The sequence below is a fragment of the Cibotium barometz genome, chromosome 28 (assembly GCF_041138505.1).
Source record: "Cibotium barometz isolate CiBa-2024 chromosome 28, ASM4113850v1, whole genome shotgun sequence".
Taxonomy (NCBI): domain Eukaryota; kingdom Viridiplantae; phylum Streptophyta; class Polypodiopsida; order Cyatheales; family Cibotiaceae; genus Cibotium; species Cibotium barometz.
This window is the reverse complement of record NC_141073.1, coordinates 7,842,536-7,864,014: the sequence shown is the minus strand read 5'-3', so window position 1 is coordinate 7,864,014 and position 21,479 is coordinate 7,842,536.

The window sequence follows — 21,479 nt, the reverse complement described above, 5'->3', positions numbered from 1 at the left end:
TAGATGTAGAAAAGAGAAGGGTTTAGGCTCACTTACCTCATCCCCTTGAGTTGCCAAAACGAACTCATCCAAGTGTACGTCTTGTGTATGCATCCATGCCCACAATTGCGGACAGGGGATCTATACCCATAATTGTACTCCTCCTATGTTAGGTCGCACCCAACAACCTCCCTCTACAAAAAACAATTAAGAAAATATACAACTAGTTAAAGAAAACAATATAGTACAAAACAAAATAAAAGAGGAGAAGAAATGATTACTAAAATACTAAAATAGGTACTTACGAAACGAGTAATGAAGGAGGACTTTCCTCCCGAGTCGAAGTGTGAAGCCCCTCGCTTCCATAGTCCGGAAGCACTTGCCTGCTGCTTGTTGTTGAAAAGCACATGGGTGCTTTCTCACGAAGTTGCGTGCATGCCTCCACTCCTCAGTCGTGCAAATGTTGGGCTTCTCAAAATTATTCTTTGCTACTCTCTTGATATTTTGCTCTCCTATTAGAGAGCAAAATCTTGATTCGTCTCTTCATCCACTCCTTATAGAAGCAAAGACCCGCATGTGGAACATGGAACTCTGACTTAAGCAATGACGTATTGCTTTGAAAGCTCATCATGTGCTTTCCACTTCTTGAAGGAGTTTATGAACTAGAGGTTTGCAAAGTACATGCATGCAGTTCATGACTTGCTTCCCTCGTGCATCCATCACACGAGGGCACCATCGACATCCACAGTGTATGGTAGGGTGCATGGATCGAATGGTGGAATGGGTCTCCTGGGGGCTAGCTCATAATGTGTAGATGAAGATCCCCCCTGCTAGGGAGACGCATCGGGAGACCTAGTGCTACTTTTGCCAAAGCAAAAGTAACCTGCTCCGCCCCCAGCATGTCTACTACCCCCAGATGCCCTACTATGTCATCGTCGGGTGAAGACAGACGTGAGGGAGTGGGGGTGGGTCTAGTCAAGAAAGGTGGTGTGGGGTCATCCACAGCCATATCCTAATGGGCCTGCACCACTCAGCCCCACGCCCATCAAAGGCGTGGGGTCATCCACAGCCATATCCTAATGGGCCTGCACCACACAGCCCCACGCCCATCAAAGACGTGAGGGAGTGGGGGTGGGTCTAGTTAAGAAAGGTGGTGTGGGGTCATCCACAGCCATATCCTAATGGGCCTGCACCACTCAGCCCCACGCCCATCAAAGGCGTGGTGTACCCCGACTGGCCAAGTGGGATATATTGCCCCCATGGCATCGACTGGCCCGATTATAAGCCCGCCTACATATAAGATTAAAAAATAAGACTTATAGTACGCATAAAAGGTTAACTTTGTGTATGTGAAAAGGTTTGATGGAACCATACCTGTGTCTGAGTAAACTAAGACCAAGCTTGCTGCCCATATCGTTCGTTTATAATAGATATCAGATTTGCCACATCTGGGTCTTGTGAGGGGTCGATCGACATTGCCTATACATACATGCATTAGGCAATAAAACACGATTGCTCTAACAAAAGCCATATTTAAAGCTTAGACAAAAAGGTAACATGTGATATTAGAATATTGTTGAGACCTCCTACAATACTGCTTAGACAAGCAGAGTAGACAGTGCCCCTTTCAGATGATAGCTTCTAAGGACTTTTCACACGCTCCCCACTATTAAAGCCAAAGGCAACTCCTCTTTTACAAGAGAAGGATAGTGAGAAGATCGAGGGCTCCCCTCCACTATAACCACCTACTTGCGGATAACCACTCCTAACTTGACATAAACAGTATTCTAGATGGCCTACAACAATGCCCCATATCTCTATGCATAAGCTTAAACCCTAAACCTGACACCCAAGGGTGTAATAAACATGAGGTTGAATGAATAAGAGAGCTTACGTTGACAATGTCAAGCTAACCAAGAGAAAACAACAACACAAGCTTAGACAAAAAAAGAAAACATGTGATATTAGAACATTGTTGAGACCTCCTACAATATTGCTTAGACAAGCACGGTGGATAGCGTATCTTTCGGATGATAGCTTCTGAGCACTTTCCACACGCTCCCCACTATTAAAGCCAAAGGCAACTTCTCTTTTACAAGAGAAGGATAGTGAGAAGATCAAGGACTCCCCCCTCCACTATAACCACCTGCTTGTAGATAACCACACCTAACTTGACATAAACAGTGTTCAACCTTGGCCTTGTGGCCTGGAGGAACTCTGGCATAGCATTGCAGCTTTCAATCTCTTTACAAGCCTAGAGGAACTCTAGTAGTATTGCTAGTCTAATGAAAACTAATTCCAAACATCATGGATGGCTGGAAAGGGCTCCAGCCTCAAATTGCTAGCATGAAGGTGAGACTCGAAGTTCAAAGGTTGAAGGTAGGGAGCCTAGAATCACTGACGTGAAGATGAGGACTAAGGAGGCTTGGAAGTTTGGAACTTATGGCTGTCGTCCTTGACATGCAACCACTTCCTTGCTATCTACAATTGGTTGGCCAATGGGTAAGGTTATCGACTCTCTCAAGTACACAGCAGTGTCATTTTCAAAATCAAAATATAGGAGCTTCTCATGTCTGAGAGGAAGTTGAAGGCTCGTGAATGTATATGATTGGCAACAGATCTCTGAAGGGTTGTTCGGAGGTGGCGGAGACTTCTTTTACATGCCCACCCACTAACTGGTCACGCCTCACTGCCCAGCCCCAAGTGCCTTCTGTGTGGTGGACTAACCTTTCCCATGTTTGTTATGCACTTAGAAATACGAACGATTCTTTTACCTCTTCTTTCTTTTAAGTACTAGGTCCTATCTCATTTCACTAGTAACATGGCTATGTCCTCATCAAATCTGGACACCTCCCAGCTGGCTGAAAATCTCCCATCAAGAGGTATAACCTATGCATGCCACCTGGTTTGTTATTGTGAATAGTCTGCAACGCTTCTGCCCAGTTGTAGATCTACACGGCAAGGCGATCGCCTCCAACGATCTCATTGTGGGATACAAGGCTGAGCCTCAACCAAGTTCAAGGGCTTGTCACCACTTTTGCGGGAAGAAGAGGACAAGGAAGACTCGCCCCCCTCTCCACCTCCGTTACCTACTCCTCCTAGAAGCTCGCTCTTCTCCCTCTGTTCTTTTGCCCACCATGGTGCTAGAAGTACCCATCGCCTCCTAGCTAGAAGCATTCGTTGCCTTTATTCCATAACTATTGTCGACCTGACTCTTCACCTTCATGATGCCCAATTGTCCAGCATTGCACATTTGGGTGACTTACAAGAGGCTTATTCCTTGTAGCACAACCCCCCAGAATTTATTTCATTTTCTTAGTTAGTTGATGCATTGTTTACCAAATTATATTTTTTTATTGTTTGCATACTTTTGTGTAAAGTTCAATTTATAAAGTTTCAGATTTTCTATTTTAAGAAAACGGTCACGAGAAGGTAGTAGTTAAAATATAATGCTAATTCCCAAGTTAAAAACATATTTTTTTCATGTTCATCATGCAAAATTCAAGTAGGTCATTGGGTACTTTTTGTTTTTTCTTTAACCAATGCTTATATTTTCTTTCAAAACACCTTAAAATTTTTCCTAAGCACACTACCAATACAAATTTATTTCCCCTATAGATTAACTATATGCATGTGCTTTGTATATGTTGAAAATAAATGGGCCCTAAGAAACCTTCCTTAAACAATAATGGTGCAAGAAGAATTTCATATAAAGTGTCCCTTTCTGATTACTCCCTTAAGGGAATTTATCCATCATTCATTGGGTGGATGGTAGCTAGAGGGATTAGTCTCAAAATAATACTTTGAGTGACATAAGACAAAGTATTACAAGCAGAACAAGAGGGTGTTCCACTACCAAGGTTCTTTTTCGAGGCAATAGAAGAATTTCACTACAACAGGATTATCAATTAGCGCCTAGTGCGGATTTCTCAAGTCTCTTAGTGCTCGAGAGGCCATGGAAAATCTAGCTCTTTCCCATGACATTGTACCCAAACATTCTTCGATGCTGATCAAACTTTGCGAGCATGGCAGAGGGTCCCCCGCACATGCTTGAAAAGGTTGGACAACACTGGAGCATGCCTAGGCATGATGGCACAAGAAATAACAGGATTTTTCATGGCCTCTCGAGCACTAAGAGACTTGAGAAATTCACACTAGGCGTTAATTGATAACCCAAACATCGTCCGATGATGCTGACCAAACTTTGCGATGGTGACCAAACATGCTTTGATGGTGACTAAACTTTGGAGCATCTACGGAGGGTCCCCCCCATCTGCTCGCAAAGTTTGGTCACCATCGGAGCATGTTTCAGTTATTAATTAGAACCCAGTGTGGATTCTTCAAGTCTCTTGGTGCTTCGAGAGGTCTTGCGACATCCCGCTCTTCTCCATGCCATCGTAACCAAACATCGTAACCAAACATGATCCAATGGTGACTAAACTTTACGAGCATGTGGCGAGGGTATCCTCCCCACATTCTCACAAAGTTCGGTCAGTATATCGGACGATGTTTGGGTTATCAATTAGCGCATAGTGCAGATTTCTCAAGTCTCTTAGTGCTCGAGAGGCCATAAGAAATCCTGCTCTTTCCTATGCTGTCATGCCTAAGCATGCTCCTGTGGTGTCCAACCTTCGCGAGCATGTGGGGAGGATTCCTCCACATGCTCGCAAATTTGGTCATTATCAGAGCATGTTTGTGTTATGAATTAGAACCCAGTACGTATTTTTTAAGTCTCTTGGTGCTCGAGCGGTCATGGAAAATCCTATAGGACCCCATGCCATCGTACCCAAACATGCTTCTATGGTGACCAAACTTTGGGAGCATGTGAGGAGGGACCCCTCCACATGCTCACAAACTTTGGTCATCATCGGAGCATGTTTGGGGTATCAATTAGAACATAGTGTGGACTTTTCAAGTCTCTTGGTCCTCGAGAGGCCATTGAAAATCTCACTCTTTCCCATCCCATCATACCCAAACATACTTCGAAGGTGACCAAACTTTGCGAGCGTGTGGGGAGGCTCCCCTCCCACATGATCACAAAGTTTGGTCTCACCATTGAACGATGTCTAGATTATCAGTTAGCACCCACTTCGGATTTTTCAAGTTTCTTTGTGCTTGAGAGGCTATTGAAAATCCCGCTCTTCCCCATCCCATCGTACCCAAACATGCTCCAAAAATTGGTCACCATCGGACGATGTTTGGATTATCAGTTAGTGCCCAGTGTGGATTTTTTAAGTCTCTTAGTGCTTGAGAGGCAATTGAAAATCCTACTCTTCCCCATACCATTGTAACCAAACATGCTCCAATTTTTCAAGTCTCTTAGTGCTCGAGAGGCAATTGAAAATCCTACTCTTCCCCATACCATTGTAACCCAACATGCTCCGATTGTGGCTAAACTTTGCGAGCATGTGGGGAAGGACTCTCCCCACATGCTCGCAAAGTTTGGGCGCACCATCGGAGCATGTTTGGATTATCAATTAATGCCCAGTGCAGATTTCTCAAGTATCTTAGTGCTCGAGAGGCCATGGAAAATCCGCTCTTCCCCATGCCATCATACCCAAAAATACTCCGATGGTGACCAAACTTTACAAAGCATGTGGTAAGGGTCACATGACCGCAAAGTTTGGTCACCATTGGACGATGTTTGGATTATTAATTAGCACCCAGTACAGATTTCTGAAGTCTCTTAGAGAGGCCATGGAAAATCTCGCTCTTTCTTATGACATCATACCCAAGCATGCTCTGATGGTGACCAAACTATGCGAGCATGCACAGAGAGTCCCCCACACATGCTCGCAAAGGTTGCACACCACTGGACCATGCATACACATGACGGCACAAAGAGCAAGATATTTCATGTGGCCTCTCGAGCACTAAGAGACTTGAGAAATCCACACTAGGCACTAATTGATAACCCAAACATAATCTGCTGTGTTGACTGAACTTTGCGATGGTGACCAAACATGCTTCGATGGTGACTAAACTTTGCGATCATGTGCAGAGCCCCACCCCCCAATCTGCTCTCAAAATTTGGTCACCATTGGAGCATGTTCTGGTTATCAATTAGAACTGAGTGTGGATTCTTCAAGTCTCTTGGTGCTTTTCGAGAGGTCATGCAAAATCCCGGTCTTCCCTATGCCATCGTACCCAAACATGCTCCAATGGTGACCAAACTTTGCGAGCATGTGGCAAGGGTCCCCTCCCCACATTCTCACAAAGTTCGGTCAGTATCGTATAATGTTTGGGTTATCAATTAGGGCCTAGTGCTGATTTCTCAAGTCTCTTAGTGCTCAAGAGGCTATGAAAAATCCAGCTCTTTCCTATGCCGTCATGCCTAGGCATGCTCCAGTGGTGTCCAACGTTTGCGAGCATGTTTCAGTTATCAATTAGAACCCAATGTGGATTCTTCAATTCTCTTGGTGCTTCGAGAGGTCATGCAAAATCCTGCACTTCCCCATGCCATCGTACCTAAACATGCTTCGATTGGTGACCAAACTTTGCGAGCATGTGGAGAGGGTCCCCTCCCCACATTCTCACAAAGTTCGGTCAGTATCGGACGATGTTTGGGTTATCAATTAGTGCCTAGTGCAAATTTCTCAACTCTCTTAGTGCTCGAGAGGCCATGAAAAATTTTGCTCTTTCCTGTGCTGTCATGCATAAGCATGCTCTAGTGATGTCCAACCTTCGCAAGCATGTGGGGAGGATCCCCTCCACATGCTCGCAAAGTTTGGTCACTATCGGAGCATGTTTGGGTTATTAGTTAGAACCTAGTGTGTGCAGATTTTTCAAGTCTCTTGGTGCTCGAGAGGTCATGGAAAATCCCACAAGACCCCATGCCATCGAACCCAAATAGGCTCTTCATGGTCTCTCGAGCACTAAGAGACTTGAGAAATCCGTAGTAGGCACTAATTGATAACCGAAACATAGTCAGATGCTGACTGAACTTTGCGATGGTGACCAACATGCTTTGATGGTTAATAAACTTTGCAAGCATGTGCGGAGCCCCACCCCCCAATCTGCTCACAAAGTTTGGTCACCATTGGAGCATGTTTTGGTTATTAATTAGAACCCAGTGTGGATTTTTCAAGTCTCTTGGAGCTTTGAGAGGTAATGCAAAATCCCGGTCTTCCCCATGCCATCGTTCCCAAACATGCTCCGATGGTGACCAAACTTTGCGAGCATGTGGCAAGGGTCCCCTCCCCACATTCTCACAAAGTTCGATCAGTACCGTACGATGTTTGGGTTATCAATTAGGGCCTAGTGCAGATTTCTCAAGTTTTTTAGTACTCGAGAGGCCATGAAAAATCTTGCTCTTTCCTGTGCTATCATGCCTAGGCATATGCTCTAGTGGTGTCTAACCTTTGTGAGCATGTGGGGAGGATCCCCTCCAAATGCTCGCAAAGTTTGGTCACTATTGAAGCATGTTTGGGTTATCAATTAGAACCTAGTGTGGATTTGTCAAGTTTCTTGACGCTCGAGAGGTCATGGAAAATCCCATAGAACCCCATGCCATCATACCCAAACATGCTGCTATAGTCACCAAACTTTGCGAGCATGTGAGGAGGGACCCCCCCACATGCTCACAAATTTTGGTCACCATCAGAGCATAATTGGGTTATCAATTAGAACGTAGTGAAGAGGATTTTTCAAGTCTCTTGGTGCTCGAGACGCCATTGAAATCTCGCTCTTCCCCATGCCGTCATACCCAAATATACTTCAAAGCTGACCGAACTTTACGAGCATGTGGGGAAGGTCCCCTCCCATATGACCGCAAAGTTTGGTCACCATTGGACGATGTCTAGATTATTAATTAGCACCCAGTACGGATTTCTTGAGTCTGTTTATAGTGCTCAAGAGGCCGTGGAAAATCCCCCCCTTTCCCATGCCTTCATACCTAAACATGCTCCGAAGTGACCAAACTTTGTGAGCGTGTGGGGAGGGTTCGCTGGCAAAGTTTGGTCACCATTGGATGATGTTTGGATTATAAATTAGCACCCACCATTGTGGATTTTTCAAGTCTCTTTATGCTCGATAGGCCATTGAAAATCCCGCTCTTCCCAATGTCATCGTATTCAAACATGCTCCAATGGTGACCAAACTTTGCGAGCATGTGGGGGGTGTCTCTTGTATATAAGTTAATTTATCTAATGAGAAGAGGAGAATCCCTTGAATGAGAGTGTGCTCTTACTTCCTTGTGGTGGGCAAGCGACTCTCTACCATTGATCAATATGTAATGTAGCATTTCCTATTAATTATACATACACATATAGTTCTCTTACCCTCTTACCTCTTTGTGTGAGGGGATGTGTGAGAGATGGTGAGAGAAGATTGGTGTCTTGAGAGGGTAGCATGATCTCTTGTCTCTTGAGTCTCCTAAGCTTTACATAATCAACTCTCATGAGACAACAAGAGAAGGGTACAACAAGCATCAACACAATTGCAACGCGGCCATACAAGGTAAGTTCAGTACTCCACCTGGTTAGTATTGTGCTAGTGAGTTTGTCTTTTAGCATACCATGTGCCTATGTGTTAATCTCTTAAAGGCTCTTCTCTCATCTGTCCTTCTCTTTCTTGTATTCTCATACTTGTCAATCCACTTATCCATCACCGAACTGTTAAGATGACCAAATGTAATAACCTTTTTGTGTGTGGAATCATCCATCTTTTGAATGTATCCTTTCCCACATGACACCATCCCTTCTTATCCTCAAATTGTTGTGCATGAATCTTGGCATGGATGGATATATTAGTTTCAAAATATTTGAGATGTCTGTGAGAGATTCTTGCATCAACCAACCCTCTACCATGATTCCCTCTAACCTTACCCTTTGTCTCACAAATCCCTTCAAGGTTTTCATGAAGAATTCAAGAAAGAACATCCATCAGCTCTATGAACCACCTCATCTACTAGACGTACCCCACAAGGTGAAATTGGCTTGTGAGTATGCTTCTTGGACAGTTTTCTTCAATTATACACACTACCTCAACTCAAGACTTCTCAATGGAATCTCAATTAATCTCCTTTAATACTATCCACTTATTCAATAAGGGACCCCCCCACATGTTGGCAAAGTTTGGTCACCATTGACCGCCGCAAAGTTTGGTCACCATCGAACGATGTTTGGATTATCAGTTAGTGCCCAGTGTGCGGTTTTTTCAAGTCTCCTAGTGCTCGAGAGGCAATTGAAAATCCTTCTCTTCCCCATACTGTCGTACCCAAACATGTTCCAATGGTGCCTAAACTTTGCGAGCATGTGGGGAAGGACTCTCCCCACATGCTTGCAAAGTTTGGTCACCATTGGAGCATGTTTAGGTTATCAATTAGCACCCAGTGTGGATTTTTCAAGTATCTTAGTGCTCGAGAGGCCATGGAAAATCTCGCTTTTCCCCATGCCATCCTACCCAAACATGCTCCGATGGTGACCAAACTTTGTGAGCATGGGAGAAGGGTCACATGACCACCCCACAAAGTTTGGTCACAATTGGACGATGCTTGGATTATCAATTAGCGCTCAGTGTGGATTTCTCAAGTCTCTTAGTGCTCGAGAGGCAATGGAAAATCTCACTTTTTCCTATGACCATACCCAAACATGCTCTGATGGAGACTAAACTTTGCGAGCATACGCGGAGGGTCCCCCGCACATGCGCGCAAAAGGTTGGACACTGCTGGAGCATGCCTAGGCATGACGACATAGGCAAGAGGAGGATTTTTCATGGCCTCTTAAGCACTAAGAGACTTGAGAAATCCGCACTGGGTGCTAATTGATAATCCAAACATTTTCCAATGGTGACCAAACTTTGTGGTCATATGACTCTTCCCACATGCTCGTAAAGTTTGGTCACCATCGGAACATGTTTGGGTATGATGGCATGGGCAACAGTGAGATTTTCCAATGGTGACCCTTTCCACATGCTTGTAAAGTCCGCTCACCATTGGAGCATGTTTGGGTATACGATGGCATGGGGAAGAGCGAGATTTTCTATGGCCTCTCAAGCACTAAGATATTTGAAAAATTTTCACACTTGGCGCTAATTGATAACCCAAACATGCTCCGATGGTGACCAAACGTTGCAAGCATGTGGGGGCAGGACCCCCCACATGCTCGCAAAGTTCGGTCACCATTGGAGTCCCCCCACATGCCCCCCACATGCTCGTCGTAAAGTTTGGTCACCATTGGAGTATGTTTAGGTATTATGGCATAAGGAAAAGGGAAATTTTCAATGACCTGTCGAGTACAAAGAGACTTGACAAATCCGCAGTGGGCGCTAATTTATAATCCAAACATCGTTCAAGTTGGTGACCAAACTTTGCGAGTGGACTCTTCTCACATGCTTACAAATTTTGGTCATTTTGAAGAATGTTTAGGCATGAAGGCATGGGAAAGAGGGGCATTTTCCATGGCCTCTTGAGCACTAACAGACTTACGAAATCTGCACTGGGCACTAATTGATAATGCGAAGATCATCCAATGGTGACCAAACTTTGCAATCACGTGTGGGAGGGGACCCTCCCCAAATGCTCGCAAAGTTTGGTCACCTTTGAAGTATGTTTGGGTATGATGGCATGGGGAAGAGGGAGATTCTCAATGGCCTCTCGAGCACTAAGAGACTTGAAAAATCCGCACTACGTTCTAATTGATAACCCAAAAATGCTCCGATGGTGACTAAAGTTTGTGAGCATATGGGGGGTCCCTCCTTACATGCTGGCAAAGTTTGGTCACCATAGGAAAATGTTTGGGTGCGATGGCATGGGGTCCTGTGGGATTTTTCGTGACCTCTCGAGTGCCAAGAGACTTGAAAAATCTGCCATTGGGTTCTAATTGGGGTTCTAATTGATGACCCAAACATGCTCCGATAGTGACCAAACTTTGTGAGCATGTGGAGGGGATCCTCCTTCCCACATGCTCGTGAAGGTTTGACACCACTAAAGCATGTCTAGGCATGACGGCACAGGAAAGAGCAGGATTTTTCATTTCCTCTTGAGCACTAAGAGACTTGAGAAATCTACACTAGGCGCTAATTGATAACCCAAACATCTTTTGATATTGACCAAACTTTGTGAGAATGTGGGGAGGGGACCCTCGCCACATGCTCGCATGTTTGGTCACCATTAGAGCATGTTTGGGTATGATGGCATGGGGAAGACCGAGATTTTGCATGACCTCTCGAAGCACCAAGAGCCTTGAAGAATCCACAGCGGGTTCTAATTAATAACCGAAACATGCTTTGATGGTGACCAAACTTTGCAAGTAGATGGGGGGGACCCTCCACACATGCTCGCAAAGTTAGTCACCATCGGAGCATGTTTGGTCAGCATCGGATGATGTTTGGGTTATTAATTACCACTTAGTGCAGATTTCTCAAGTCTATTAGTGCTCAAGAGGCCATTGAAAATCCTACTCTTTTCTGTGCTGTCATGCTTAGGCATGCTCCAGTGGTGTCCAACCTTTGTGAGCATATGCGGGGACCCTTCGTGCATGCTCGCAAAGTTTGGTCACCATCGGAGCATGTTTGGTAAGTACGATGTCATGGGAAAGAGCGAGATTTTTCATGGCCTCTCGAGCACTAAGAGCCTCGAGAAATCCGCACTGGACGCTAATTGATAATCCAAACATCGTCCAATGGTGTGACTAAAATTTGCGATCATGTGACCCTTCTCACATGCTCGCAAAGTTTGGTCACCATCGAAGCATGTTCGGGTACGATGGCATGGGGAAGAGCGAGATTTTCCATGGCCTCTTGAGCACCAAGATACTTGAAAAATTTACACTGGGCTCTAATTGATAACCCAAACATGCTTCAATGGTGATTAAACTTTGCGTGGGGAGGGTCCTTCCCCACATCTTCGCAAAGTTTAGTCAACATTGGAGCATGTTTGGGTACGATGGTACGCGGAAGAGCAGGATTTTCAATTGCCTCTCGAGCACTAAGAGACTTGAAAAATCCGCAATGGGCGGCGCTGACTGATAATCCAAACATCGTCCCATGATGGTAAACCTTGCTGTCATGTGGGGGGGGACCCTTCCCCAAACATGCTGCAATGGTGACCAAACTTTGTGAGCATGTGGGGGCAGGGGGAACCTCCCCCCATATGCTCGCAAAGTTTGGTCACCTTTTCAGAGCATGTTTGGGTACGATGGCATGGAAAAAAGTGGGATTTTCAATGGCCTCTCAAGCACAAAGAGACTTGAAAAATCCACAGTGGCGCTTATTTATAATCCAAACGTCATCCAATGGTGACCAAACTTTGGGAGCGGACCCTACCCACATGCTCACAAAGTTTGGTCACTTCGGAGCATGTTTAGGTATGAAGGCATGGGAAAGAGGGGGATTTTCCATGGCCTCTTGAGCACTAACAAACGGACTTGAGAAATCTGCACTGGGTGCTCCAGACATCGTCCAATGGTGACCAAACTTTACGATCATGTGGAAGGGGACGCACACATAATGTGCATATAACAATCATACCCAAACATACTTTGAAGCTGACCGAACTTTGTGAGCATGTGGGGAAGGTCCCCTCCCACATGACCGCAAAGTTTGGTCACCATTGGACAATGTCTGGATTATCACTTAGCACCCAATGTGGATTTCTCGAGTCCATTTTATAGTGCTCAAGAGGCCGTGGAAAATCCCCCCTCTTTCCCATGCCTTCATACCTAAACATGCTCCGAAGTGACCAAACTTTGTGAGCGTGTGGAGAGGGTCCGTTGGCAAAGTTTGGTCACCATTGGATAATGTTTTAGATTATAAATTAGCGCCCTTACGGATTTTTCAAGTATCTTTGTGCTCGATAGGCAATTGAAAATCCCACTCTTCCCAATGCCATCGTACCCAAACATGCTCCAATGATGACCAAACTTTGCAAGCATGTGGGGGGAGGACACCCCCCACATGCTCGCAAAGTTTGGTCACCATTGGAGCATGTTTGGGGAAGGGTCCCCACCCACATGATCACAAAGTTTGGTCACCATCGATGTTTGGATTATTAGTTAGTGCCCAGTGCAGATTTTAAAAGTCTCTTAGTGCTTGAGAAAATCCTGCTCTTCCCCATACTATCGTACCCAAACATGCTCTGATGGTGCCTAAACTTTGCGAGCATGTGGGGAAGGACTCTCCCCACATGCTTGGAAAGTTTGGTCACCATCGGAGCATGTTTGGGTTATCAATTCGCGCCCAGTGTGGATTTTTCAAGTATCTTAGTGCTTGAGAGGCCATGGAAAATTTCGCTCTTCCCCATGCCATCCTACCCAAACATGCTCCGATGGTGACCAAACTTTGCGAGCATTGGGGAAGAGTCACATGACCACAAAGTTTGGTCACCATAGGACGATGCTTGGATTATCAACTAGTGCTCGTGCGGATTTCTCAAGTCTCTTAGTACTCGAGAGGCAATGGAAAATCCTGTTGTTTCCCATGACATCGTATCCAAACATGCTCTGATGGGGAGACTAAACTTTGCGAGCATACGCGGAGGGTCCCCCACACATGCTAGCGAAGGTTGGACAACACCGCTGAAGCATGCCTAGGCGCATGATGACGGCACAGGAAAGAGTAGGATTTTTCATGGCCTCTCGACCACTAAGAGACTTGAGAAATCCACATTGGGTGCTAATTGATAATCCAAACATTTTGCATGGGAAAGAGGGGCATTTTCCATGGCCTCTTGAGCATTAAGAGACTTAAGAAATCTACACTAGGCACTAATTAATAATCCAGAGATCGTCCAATGGTGACTAAACTTTGCGATCATGTGGGAGGGGACCCTCCCCAAATGCTTGCAAAGTTTGGTCACCTTCGAAGTATGTTTGGGTTATCAATTAGAATATGCTCCGATAGTGACCAAACTTTGCGAGCATGTGGAGGGGATCCTGGGGACCCTCCCCAAATGCTCGCAAAGTTTGGTCACCTTTGAAGTATGTTTGAATGTGCTCCGATAAACGTGCTCCGATAGTGACCAAACTTTGCGAGCATGCGGGGGGATCCTCCCCACATGCTCGTGCTCTCCGATAGTGATCCAAACATGCTTCGATAGTGACCAAACTTTGCGAGCATGTGGAGGGGATCCTCCCCACATGCTCCTGAAGGTTTGACACCACTGGAGCATGTCTAGGCATGACGGCGTAGGAAAGAGCAGGATTTTTTGATTTCCTCTCGAGAGCACTAAGAGATTTGAGAAATCTGCACACTAGGCGTAATTGATAACCCAAACATCGTCCGATATCGACCGAACTTTGTGAGAATGTGGGGAGGGGACCCTCACTACATGCTCGCAATGTTTGGTCACCATCGGAGCATGTTTGGGTACGATGGCATGAGGAAGACCGGGATTTTGCATGACCTCTCAAAGCACTAAGAGACTTGAAGAATCCACTGTGGGTTCTAATTAATAACCGAAACATGCTTCGATGGTGACCAAACTTTGCGAGCAGATGGGGGGGACCCTCCGCACGCAATGTTTTAGTCACCATCGTAAAGTTCGGTTAGCATCGGACGATGTTTGGGTTATTAATTACCTTGTAGTGTGGATTTCTCAAGTCTCTTAGTGCTCGAGAGGCCATTGAAAATTGTGCTCTTTCTTGTGTTGTCATGCCTAGGCATGCTCCAGTGGTGTCCAACCTTTTGCGAGCTTGTGCAAGTACCCTTTGCGCATGCTCGCAAAGTTTGGTCACCTTCGGAGCATGTTTGGGTATGATGTCATGGGAAAGAGCGGGATTTTCCATGGCCTCTCGAGCACTAAGAGACTTGAGAAATCCGCATTGAGTGCTAATTGATAATCGAAACATCGTCCAATGGTGACCAAACTTTGTGGTCATGTGACCCTTCCCACATACTCGCAAAGTTTGGTCACCATCATTAGAGCATGTTCGGGTACGATGGTATGGGGAAGAGCGAGATTTTCCATGGTCTCTCGAGCACTAAGATACTTGAAAAAATTGCATTGGGCGGTAATTGATAACCCAAACATTCTTCGCCTCTCTTGCACGAAGGGACTTCAAAAATTCACACTAGGTTCTAATTGATAATCGAAACATGTTTCGTTGGTGACCAAACTTTGTGAGCAGATGGGGGGGACACTCTGCAATGCTTGCAAAGTTTAGTCACCCCATCGGAGCATGTTTGGTCACCATTGCTAAAGTTAAGTCAGCAGACGATGTTTGGATTATCCGTTAGCACCCAATGTAGATTTTTCAAGTTTCTTAGTGCTCGAGAGCCAACTAAAAATCCTGCTCTTCCCCATACCATGGTACCCAAAGATTCTCTGATGATGACTAAACTTTGCGAACATGTGGGGAAAGACCCTCCGCACATGCTCGCAAAGTTTGGTCACCCATCGGAGCATGTTTGGGTTATCAATTAGCGTCTAGTGTGTGGATTTTTGAAGTATCTTAGTGCTCTAAAGGCCACAAAAAATCTCGCTCTTCCCATGCTATCATACCCAAACATGCTCCAATGGTGACCAAACTTCATGTGGGAAGGGTCACAAGACTGCAAAGTTTGGTCACCATTGGACAATGTTTGGATTATCAATTAGCACTGAGTGAGGATTTATCAAGTCTCTTAGTGCTCGAGAGGCCACGAAAAATCTCGCTCTTTCCCATGACATCGTACCCAAATCAGTAAGATATGTTTGAAGTTCCAACTCCTCCAAGGTCTCTTCCTCCAAGTTCGATGCCAAAACCTTGCAATCAACAGCTATTCTTGAAGAAGTTCCCTCCACGCCACCATCTATCTCTAATAAGGAACTCAAAGGAAAAGCCCTGGAGCATATGCCTCTTCATCGACAAACCTCACCAAAGAAGACAACCACATGCTCGAAGGCCTTGTCATCGAGACAGCCACTCCACAAGAGACTCTAGCCTCATCATCATAACTATACCCGTGCGTCTTAAACCTATAGCCTCAACACCAACCAAATTCCAAGAGGGCCCTAAACCTTCCACATCAACCCAAAAGAAAACTCCACCAAGATGACCACAATCAAGGTATCTTCGTAGTATTAAGATGTGGGTGGCAAAGCAGCTACTTGTAGCTCAAGGCTACTAACACCAACCAAATTCCAAGAGGGTCCTAAACCTTCCACATCAACCCAAAAGAAAACTCCACCAAGATGACCATAATCAAGGTATCTTCGTAGTATTAAGATGTGGGTGGCAAAGCAGCTACTTGTAGCTCAAGGCTACTATGAAGGTGCCAATCAAATTTGGGTGCCTCGACAGTCAAAGCCTCTTCCTCAATGTAGTACTCAGAGGCCAAGGAAAAAGAAAAGCACTCCACAACACCATCCACAAAAGCATATGCGAGTTCCTCAACAAACTCCACCAAGTCAACAAGTGTGGGTACCAAAAAGATTACTGCAACCACAAGGGTACTACCAAATAAATACCAAAACTTGGATCCCCAAGCAAGCGCATCACAAAGTCCCCTAAGTTTGCACAAAGAAGGAAGCCTCAACACCAAGCATATCAGCCCACCAGTTTATAATGTTCATCAAAGATAAGTGCCTGTTAATTTGCTTCAACAACAAGGATACTATGACAGTAATCCCATCATATGGTTGCCAAAATAGAACAATGTGAAGAATGCCTCACCCCACCGACTTCAACCCCAATAGCTTCACCTAAAGTTCGACAAGAATGGAGGCCCAAGCAACAACAAGCAAATTACTCAACCACTCTCGTGCATTCAACACTTACACATTAGCTTCTGTATTCAAGCAAACAACGAGTAGTCCAATCTACTGCCTCAACAACATTTGAGCAACAAATTCAAGAATCAATACCCACATCTGTAATGGAGACTTATGAGTGCATCAAGGACAAAATAACAAAGCTCTTTTCACCCCTTTGGATGTGGGAGAAATAAGTGCACAAGAACTTGTTGCTCGCAAGTCGTGACCTAGCTGACCTATAAAATCAATTAAAATAAAAAAACTATCGAGGGAAAAACATGCAACTTCACGGGGTCAAAACCTGCAACTTTGCGGAATTCCCTCTCACGGAATTACCCCTCACATGGAATTCCATCTCACATAATTACCTTTCACGGAATTCCATCTCACAGAATTACCCTTCATGGAATTCCAGTTCACGGCCTGCACTTTCACATGGAAACACCATTTCACGAGATTAACTTTCATAGGAGTAGGCCATTTCACGGAATATCCCTTCATGGCCAAAAAACCTACAATCTCACGAGTTCAGATCTCTTACGACTTCACAGTTTCATGACTTAAGAACCTACATTTTCATGAATTAAGCCACATCACAGATTAATCCATCTCACGCAATAACACTTTCCCCACGATCTTCAATAGCCATTATATATTTGTTAAGCTTATTGCTTACTATTATTTTGGTTGAATTAATATAGCCGTTGCTCCATGAGTACATATCCATACTCATGCATTGGAGAACATTTGTACCAAAGCCTCACCATCGATAACTTCCAGGTCCATCTCTGGATGGCGGGGCCATGGTGGGCGAAAGCCTAGTCAATGGTACAACCCATCGCCTGGAATTTTCCTTCAAAATTACAAATCTCTCCTTCTAGACTTACCAAAAGTTAAGAATGTCATTGGAACAAAGTGGGTGTACAAAGTCAAAAGGAAGTCTCATGGTACTGTTTGACAGGTACAAAGCAAGACTTGTGGCTAAAGGCTATTCTCAAAAAAAGGAAATAGATTATGAGGAGACTTTTGCTCCTTCTTCGACAATGACTACAATCCGATTAGTGATTGCCTTGGCTGCACATAAAAGATGAAAAGTGCATCAGTTGGATATCAAAACTGCATTCTCAAATGGGGATTTACAGGAGGAAGTATATGTAGATCAACCCATTGGTTTTATAGTTCCTGGTGAGGAACATAAAGTATGCAGGTTATACAAAGCATTGTATGGGGGGTTAAAGCAAGCTCCAAGAGCTTGGTATGATAAAATATATGCTCATCTAACTAGCCAAGGTTATGTGAATAGTCCAGATGAAAGCACATTGTATGTGAAGAAAACTGGTGCCGATATTCTCATAGTCATCTTGTATGCAGATGACATGCTCATAACAGGGACTAGTAAAGAACAAATTTTAGATTTCAAGGCTGATTTGAAAGCTGAATTTGATATGTCAAATTTGGGGCCTGTACACTACTATCTCGGCATATAGTTTATGCATAGAGATGATGGCATTGTTATGCAGAAAACTAAGTACATAAAAAGTTTGCTAAAAAGGTTTCACATGGAAGAATGTAAGCCAATTTCTACTCTAGTAGAACCAGGTGCACGACTTACTATGCATGATATTGGAGAGCCTTTTGAGGTCGGCATTTACAGCCAGGCAGTGGGATGCCTCATACTTGTTTAACATGAGGTCTGACATATCTTTTGGGGTGTCTTTGTTGAGAAAATTCATGCACAGCCTAGGCACAAAGCATTGGCAAGCAGTCAAATGCATTTTTCATTATCTTTAGGGTACCCTGGAACTTCGTTTGTTCTATCTTGGGGGGGAGTAGCTTGTAGCTTTATGTATACAGTGATTTAGATTGGGCTAGTGATTATGATACCAGGCAATCCACTAGTGGGAATTGTTAATTTCTTGGCAGTTCATGCATATCTTGGTTGAGCAAAAAGAAACCCTTCTTTTCCACATCTACTTTTGCAAGGCTGAGTACAGGGCTGTCTTTATAGCTACAGTAGATTGTGTATGGTTGAGGAGATTATTAGCTGATCTTCGTGAGTGTCAGCAGACACCCACCACCATTCTCACTAATAGCCAGAGTGCTATGGCCATGGCACGAAATCCCGTATTTCATGTGTGTACCAAGCACATTGAGACTCATTATCACCATGTCAGAGGGAGGCTACATGTAGGGGAGATCAATTTATCTTATTTCTCTACACATGATAATATTGCAGATCTATTCACAAAGACTTTACCTCGAGAGAAGTTTGAAGCTTTCCACAAAGCTTTGGGCTTACTCTCATATAGAGAGTGATCTGCTACCTTGTACAGGTTCACACTTCCACTACAGGGGGGATTTGTAGGCATATGTTCACTTATTATAGTGCTACGTGTGAACAGGGCTTAACCAAGGGCATTTTTTTCCTTGTGGTCTTTTCCCTTGGATATCAAGTGTGAAACAACACTCTATCCATATAACTTTGTACTTCTATATTATATGGATGTGACTCACATGCAAGGGTTGACTTGTATTTGTGATCACCACACATTTTATGTCTAACTCTCTCTCTCTCTCTCTCTCTCTCTCTCTCTCTCTCTCTCTCTCTCTCTCTTTGTGTGAGATTCTTCTTCCTGCATTTGACCCTAATCTATAGGTATCTGAGCTATGTGTGAGTGTGCGAGTCCGCATATTCTCACTTATTGTAGTGCTACGTGTGAACAGGGTTTAACCAAGGGCACTTCTTCCCATGTGGTTTTTCCCCTTGGATATCAAGTGTGAAAGGACACTCTATCCATATAACTTTGTACTTCTATGTTATATGGATGTGACTGACATGCAAGGGTTGACTTGCATTTTTGATCACCACACATTTTGTTTTTAACTCTCTCTCTCTCTCTTTTTGTGTGAGCTTCTTCTTCCTGCATCTAACCCTAATCTTTAGGTACCCTAGCTGTGTGTGAGTGTGTGTCCCCCAACAACAATTATTGTGCTCATGCCTATATGTGACTCTCTTGTTTGCCTTTTCCACATCAAAAATATTGGAAGTAGAAAAAGGTTTTCCTAACATCATTCTTTGGCTTTTCTATTTATAAATGCACTCTTTGTCTACATGTGCTTTCTTCCCTTTCATAGTCCACTCTTGCCCCATTAGATTGTTGAGCCGACCTATGATATGGATTCATTGTGATTGATAGCCACGGGCATGCCATGTGGTGAAGTTATATTAAACGTGCCTTACCCTAGTGTTTTAGTTATCTAAATTAGTCATGTCGATCTAAACTTTAGTTCTCTAGGATGCAAACCCATTCTTGAGTTGAACACTAACTTCCATTCACCTTTGTAGAACACATGCTTTTCTTCTACATTGCATGACTTTTGCTAAAATGGCACTTATCTGTCTTCTTCTAGTGCTAACATTTGTGCTAGTCTATGCTGCATAGAGATTGATTTGGGGAAAGCCACTCTTTCATTGCCTTTCTTATGCTTGGCACTAGGAACTGCATGGACACACAACCGCTTCTGGCCCATACACCAATTTAAACGATGTCTGGCCCAGTTCTGACCTTGTATGCCATTTTGAATGCCCATAGTGCAAAACTTTTGGTCCCAATACCTATGATTTTTGTTGACTATCTTCTTTAGTATTTTGAGTAAGAGTGGATTCTACCTATCCATTGCACTGCTTGCTTCTAGTAGACTGTTGACTTTTTGTGTATGACCAAGTGTTTGTCTGTGAGCTTAGATATCACATCATTGTGGAAATGTCCTACTTGGTCACTTGCCAGCTCTATCAAGCATCCAAACCTTATCATTATATTTTCATACAAAAATTTTCCCTGAGGGCCTTTGCCTCTACCCACTTGGTGCATTAGTAATTGCTACCAAGATGTAGCACTGAGCTACAAGAACAAACTTTTCCAATGAAATCTAAACACCCACTTCATGAATGCTTCAAGTGGTGGAATCGGATTCTGCAGCAATCTATTTGCTATAGTTGGTTGTTTCCTAGCCCTCTGACATATGCCACACTAGCCAGAAAAATACCAATGAAATCTAACACCCATTTGATGAATTCTTTGAGTGGTGGAATCAAATTGTGCAACATTTTATTTCCTATAGTTGGCCGTGTCCTAGCCTTTGACATACATCACACTACTTAGGCACCATAGGCCCGCATATGCATTATCTTTTTGCTTGTGATGTGACCTCCCCACCACTTATGCCATGATGAGCTTCCATCAAACTAGCTTGATGCTCATGATCCAACACACATATGCAGAGTATTTGATCTACTCCCATTTTACACAACACTAATCGGCTACTACTACTAATGTAAACATTCTTCTTTTTAGTGTATCTTCTTGCACTGTGGTCCCTTGTCATCCTTCGCAAAAGAAATTCCATGTTGTAGAAAGGTCAGCATATTGTAGCTGTATGGATCCTCTGGGACCATGTTGTCTACCTCCGAGACTCTTTCTACTTCTCTTTTCTGACATTCTACTATAGATTTCAGATTCCTCTTCTTTTGACTGACCCTCTAACTTGGCCAAGAGCTATTTTTGATAGTTGGGAACTAAGTTTAGTAGCTGGATATCAGCACTATGTTTAATTTCATGTTTTTAAATTCATTCTAGAGATCATACTCTACTTCGACCTTTGCTAGTATCTTCATTGTGGCCGTTGTCTTAGTGGCACTATATCATTTAGATTTTTCTGCACATTGACTGCATCTTCGCTGCTTTTGAGCTCTCTAGGTGTCTTTTCCTTTCTTAGTGATGTTGCTACTGGGATTTCATAGGTGTCATGTATATAATCCTCTACACAT